Source organism: Geospiza fortis, unplaced genomic scaffold (assembly GCF_000277835.1).
Source record: "Geospiza fortis unplaced genomic scaffold, GeoFor_1.0 scaffold54, whole genome shotgun sequence".
Lineage (NCBI taxonomy): Eukaryota > Metazoa > Chordata > Aves > Passeriformes > Thraupidae > Geospiza > Geospiza fortis.
Window position 1 is genome coordinate 13283375 of NW_005054301.1, and position 6373 is coordinate 13289747.

The window sequence follows — 6373 nt, forward strand, 5'->3', positions numbered from 1 at the left end:
ACCTCAGCTTAAATTATTTCTTGGAAGTGAGCTTTATCCAGTTATACAAAGTGGAATAATATTTCGAGAGCAAATCAAATGCAATATTGCATTTTCTGGTTAAGTATAATCATATTGTGAGACCATTTTACTCACTAATCATAGTAACAACAACAGTAACAATAGCAATAATAACAATAATAATAAAGCATCTGATAAGATTTATTGCCAAGACTAATATTGTCAGTGACATCCAGATCAGCAATAGTTACAAGCAGTGGACACAAAACGAAGTTGTCTGGTTTTGACAACAAAATATTCTGCATTTAGCAAACGCATATGTTTCAAACTCAAATGACTTCAAATTAAAGCAAAAAATGTTTTGAAGTGTCGTCATTTGATAATCATTTGCTTTAAAATAAGCAACAGATTTCTATCTAATAGGATCCACATCTTTAACAAGTGAAGCAACATTGTGACAAATAAAAAACAACCTGCTCTAAAATATAATTCCAAAATAAATTACATCTAGCTGTTTTGTTGTTGTTGTGCTCTGTTTTCCTTTTTTGGCCGCCTGTAGAGCTCCCACAATTTTTTCATTGCTACAATGACAAATGCTATGAGAAAAGACCTGGGCCACTGCCAGAAATCTACTCTAGACTTCAGTATATGTTTCTGCTTTCAAGAGTCAATTGTTTTCCTTCTCTCCCAGGGGTCACTTGCTACCTTATTACCAGAAAGAATGACCCCTTGACAGTGCAATTGAGATCCAGAAACTCAACAAAACCATAACCCCTCCAGTGGCATCAGAATTGTAATCAACAGCCGTGGGTCTGGAAGACAAATGTACTTGTATATAAGGCCACCATCTTAGAAAGTGGCTTCTCTACTTGCAAAGAAACCTATCTCTATTTGGTTTCTTTTGATATTTTTATTACCCCTTTCTTGTAACCTTTTCATTGCTAGTGCTCTCAAGGCAGGAGTGTTTTCACAGCGTTGGAATTACCTGTGCTCCTTTTACACAGTTTGCTGCCTATTCCTTCTCTTGCAATCTGTGCTGTGAAGCACATGACTAGAGATGGGAGCCCCCAGTCGCTATGAATTTCCTCTCTTATTCAGCTTAATTCACAAGCAGAATAGTTGTTCCTTCAATATCCTTATTGCCACATAAGAAACATGAGTACAGAATCTCCAGCCTTGAAGCCACAGAGAAGAATGAGCTTGAAATATTGAGAACTTTACAGAGAATATACCTTGCCCTTGCAAAGGCATGCACTGAATCTATACAATAATATTTCTCAAATGTAGTTATTACTAAAAGAATTAAACTTTTTGCTGGATCCTTTAACATACCCAAGATCTGCAAAACCTAGGTTGTTTCAGATAAATACAAGCAAAGATATGCTGCATCACAAGACCCTAGTCTAATTCTTATATTGTACATGTGGAACCCTGACCCAGAGTACTGAAGTTACCAAAAACTACACCTCTAAACTGCCTAAAGGGGTTTTTTGAAAATGTTAGCAAACTTTCAGAAAATCTCAGTGTGAATTAAAGCTTGAAATGTTTCTTATTCTGAGGATTTTATTACCAGATTACTTGACATGTGTGCTAGAAAGAATTTTTTTAAGACCATCCAACCACATGGTAGAAAACAAGGTACCCATGAATGAAAGCATTGCTCCCAGATGCTCTGCCATCTGACTATCATTACACAGATATTGGGAAATAGTTCAGATAATTGTAGGAGAAAGTTCCTCAAGAAATACAAGGATAAAAAGATCTAAAAAACAGACAAAAGCAGAGAGCGTGGCAAAACACAAGTGCACAAAATCCCACTGTCTTTAACAGAGACTTGGGTGAATGCAGGAATTTTCAGAGACAGGAGTCTTCAAACAGCATCATGGCCTGAGGTGCAAAAAACCCAGCAACAGAGTTCTGCTGAGCATGCGCTGGGGAGAACAAGAAAGCATGAAGTCAAAAAAGAAATGTTGCTGTTACCTTTCTCAGACATAAGTCATCACATTTTACAAACAACAAAATAAAAGGTATTAGACCCCTAAGTGATCCCTGGAAGGAGCAGCAGATGGCCAGCCTAGCACCTTCAGAGGAGAAGTAGCACAAATAGCAAGAATGTGGTTTTTCCGACACTGTCCAACCAACAAGATGTCACCATAATGCAGAGAAGGTGCCAAGTCCTTGCCCAGCTTTCCCTGCCGAGGCACAGCAGTTCTGCTACAGACAGGCAAGAGGGAGGAGGCTGTGAAAATGGCTCTTCTGCCCCAGAAACCAGGCTGTGATCTCTGGTAAGAGCAAAGTAATGTTTTGAGTTTTATGCTGCTGCCTCACAGTAAGCTCTATGTGACTGAGCTCTTCCCCTGTCAACAGTCACACTGTTGACAAGCCAGAGTTGTCTTCTCTGGCAAAGAGACAGGCAGAGTTGCTTCACACCTGTGTTTTACTTCTGCAAATGAAAGGGCAGGATTGAGGCCCTAATTAATAACCAAAAGGGGAAAAATTGACAAGAGCTTCTTTTGGCACTAGTATGGAAAAACATATGGCCCCTTATTTTCTTGCATATTAGGTCACATCATTTTAATTTCTATCCAAAAGCCCAGAAGCAAGTTACATGGATTCTCTGTACTTGTTTAAGCACCATACATTAAAAATAACATGCTGAAATAATGCTGTCAAAGTATGAGACCTACCTGACTGATGAAATATTCTTCTATAAAGAGCAGCTCTAAGCTTCCCTTGAACAGAATGAAGGAAAATCTAAAGATAATAATGAATAAGAAAGCAGCTTCTTCTGCCAGACCCATCAAGTTAAATGGCTCTTTGTATTGTTCAAAATGTGTACAATATTGTGTTCTGTGGCAGAGGGTAAAGAGAGGGAACTTCCAGAAACGTTTTGATGGAACAACAAATAAAAATAATATTTTGACAGAGAGAGCTCATCCTATTAAAAAAAAAAAAAGCATTTCTCTCATTTCTCTGACTCAAACAAGAATCTCTTTATTGAGGTTGCACATGGAGCCTCACAGTAATACTTAAAGGAAATGTGCCATTGGCAACAGAACATGCAGAATGACTGAAGACCCTGAGTGCTTGGCATTGTTTGAGCTTGGTTCTAAATACCTATGATGGACATTTTTTGAATATGTTTCCTGAAAGTAACATCAAAGATTTACTTCAGCAGTAGCTTGTGCATGCTGATAGGTTGAATTGGTGCTCATATACCAATACAAAATAGGATTAGCTTCTGGGGGGGGGATGTATTTCTTATGCCAGTATAGGAATTTATTTGCCCGCCTGGTGAAATGTTTACCTCACTCTGCCTCATCAATATTAACCTCACAGATCAACAGATCTTCATATCGACAGAATAGAGAAGTCAATATCACCTTATTATTATTTAATAAGTATTTCATTGTCAGTAACTGAGTGAGAACAAACATCTGTGCAGTATAATGGCATGCACTTTAATTTTGCAAGGTTACTGTCTTGCATGTTTGACAGAAGAAAGCCAACCCATAGTAAAAATCCCCCAGTAATATCAGTGTATAAAATGACAACATGTTGAAGGACATTTAAATTGAACAAAACAGGGTTTTTTTAGTCCCAGTTTTGATATACAAATGTTGGATATGTTTTGCTGTGGCTTCTGACTATGATTGATAGGAGATGCATCAATTTCAAGGTTTGTGAATTTAAGTAAATTGTTGTCAGTGGTATCACTTCTTCTTTTTTGTATTTTTTTTTCAAATTATCTCCTTACAGAGAATAGAGTACTACAAATTGAGACAGGATATACATAAAGCATCAATTTAGCTTGAATATCCACTTACAATAGCAAAAAGAAAATAGTTGTGATAAGAATGTGAGTACATCAGAGTTGTTCAGAAAACTCCAGAGTATTAAAAAAAAAATTGCTTATGGTTTTTCTTCTAAATAGGTTTTGCTCTTTCTATTTGGAAAATACTTTGCTTGCCTTTGCTTTCAAAGGAAAATATAATATTTACTTTTAAAAAAAAAGTAATAGTAGTAGATCTTAGATATTCTTTTATCTTCGTCCTCAGAATGTAATTCCATTAATTATATATTTTAAAAAAATACTCTTATACATTAGGAAAAAAAATAATCAAAACTGTATCAACTCTTTTCAACCTGAGGGGAGTTTATTTATCCTTTTTTCTTTCATACTAATGCTTTACTTGACTAAAAATCCTGAAATGCTTCCTTTAAAATTCTGCTTAAGCATCATACAGCAAAGCTTGCTATGGATCCAATGCTTTCAGAAATTGGCTGTGTCTGATTATAAACTAGTTTTCCCTAGGTTGCTTCTTATCTGATGATGTCTGACTCAGGATGTGGTGAAATGCACAGATACTTTTTATTATGTTTTCCAACACATGGTCATGACTCGTTTCCATGTATAAGTGTGTTGTGTCTATGTATCTACACGCCTGTCTATATGCATAGAGCAATGTATATGCTGCTTGTGTGCGGGTCTGGTTTTAACATCAGATTCTGTAAATAAAGATACTATCTTCATTTTACTGTTCTCTAAAGGGGCAACATGGAATGGATTCTGTAAATCTAACTATACATGTTGCTGATTAAAAGCTGATGGTAACAATTAATATACAAGGGGGCAGACTAGTTTTTCTTCTAACCTTTTTTGAGAGGAAAAAAAAGAAAATTAGACAGAAAAGACCATTTCCAGATGTGACTGTATAGGGCTTGATTTGAAGCACTTTTGTTATCTACTTAATAATGCATATAAGAATGCTCATGTGAAATGTTTGTTAAAACTCTATCTTAGTAGATATTTGTGCTTATGAATTGATTCCTTATCCATATTTTATGGAGAAGTAGCTCGGCACTGGATTACAGCACATTATTTTCCAACTTCCTTATTAGACTCTGCATATCTCTCTACTGTGCCTCCAGGCTTAAACTAAAAACAAACTTAAGAAAAATTTAAAGAGACAACATTCAGAAACTTATGTTTTTACAAAGCTCCTGAAAGTTCATAATTATTTTTGTCCCTAATAGGCCTGCCTTTGAAATAATTTGATGGCTAGGTTTGTAAATTCGCTTGGAAAGATCTGGCATTCCATAGTCATTAAGGGGAGTATATATCACAAAAATGGTTTTGCATATAAATAATGGTATACAGGATTTGGCTTAAATTGTCTGCTTTCATTTGATTTTTTTTCCTCTGAGATAATTTGGAGGGAAGCAGGAAGATCAAATTGAACACAATTTGAAAATGAAACTTGGATAATTGAGCTAAGTAGGTTGAACTTGCCAGTCACCTGTGACCTCTTCCTAGTGACACATCGTTTCAAACAGCTGAAATGAGAGGGCCTGCATCGAACTGCACGAAATAAATACAGCGTGTGGAGTTTCAGCCTGGACCCATGTCATCCCTCGTAGTCCGCTTCATTTTTATCGAAGATGGAGGGACTCGAGCACCTCGGGAAGGTGTTTGGCCACCGGCTGCGTTCAGGGTACAGGGGAGGAGGATGGGCACTCTGCGAGGGCCACCGTGCAGGGTGCTGGGGGAACAGAGCAGCACTGGATCTGTAAGAGGTGAGAAATTGGAGCTTCACAAGTAAACGAGCGCACCCGTGATAAGATCTCCGTTATACACTGCTGCAACTGAAAGTTTGCGATCGTCCCTGTGTGGGAACCTAATATTTTGCTGTTCATTTTGAAGCGATTATTCAAAACACCTTGGCAGCTGAACCCTCCCTGCTTTCAGGATAATTATTTGTAATCGTGATTGGCCATAATAGTAATTGCCATATTCAGCCAGCGCCCAGCTGTAACGATTTTTCTTTATTATTATTATTATTTGGGTTAACAATCGCCACCGACAACAATGTCTCCCGACCCCCTTCTCCCTCCCTCAAGCACACAGGGAAATGAGTACCACTGCTCTGGAGCAGCCGTCGGGCGGGCCGCTTCCCCCTCCTCGCGGGCTCTGTGGGGACAGGGGACGAGCAGGGACAGGGAGGGGGTCCGGTGGGGGACCGGGGCCCTGCCGGGGGCTGCTGTGGAGGACTGAGGGCGACCCGGGCTGCCGCAGCCTTCCCCCAACACCGCCGCCCGGCCTCCCCCTCTCCGACGGAGCCGGGGCTGCAGCGGCGGCTGTAAACGAGCCTCTTAATAAACCTCCGGGTCGATGATGCATCGCTCGCTAGTGAATCTTCGCGGGTTTATTTATTTTAACTAAATCGCCCAAATGGATCGCAGCTCTGTGTTGACTCTGGCGAGAGGCGAGGCGGGGAGCCGGGGGGGCGGCGGAGCTGACAGGTCGCCCGGGGGTTGCGGTGTTTTGTGCGTGCAGGGACTCTGCAACTGACCGCCGCCCCCTCCGGGCAAG

At 39.5% G+C, this 6373-nt stretch overlaps 1 long non-coding RNA gene across 2 annotated transcripts in view; it reads right to left on the bottom strand.

The window, feature by feature from the left end:
* Window positions 1–227: 227 nt before the first annotated feature.
* LOC115949084 overlaps window positions 228–6373 on the bottom strand; it is an 8185-nt gene continuing 2039 nt past the window's right edge. The window contains exons 3-4 of one of the 2 annotated variants that reach the window (XR_004082735.1): window positions 5301–5568; window positions 228–1931 (exon numbers count right to left, since the gene is read on the bottom strand). This is a non-coding gene — a long non-coding RNA (uncharacterized LOC115949084). Of the gene's footprint in view, window positions 1932–4158; window positions 5569–6373 lie in introns of those variants that run through there. The other variant, XR_004082734.1, reaches the window with a different exon arrangement.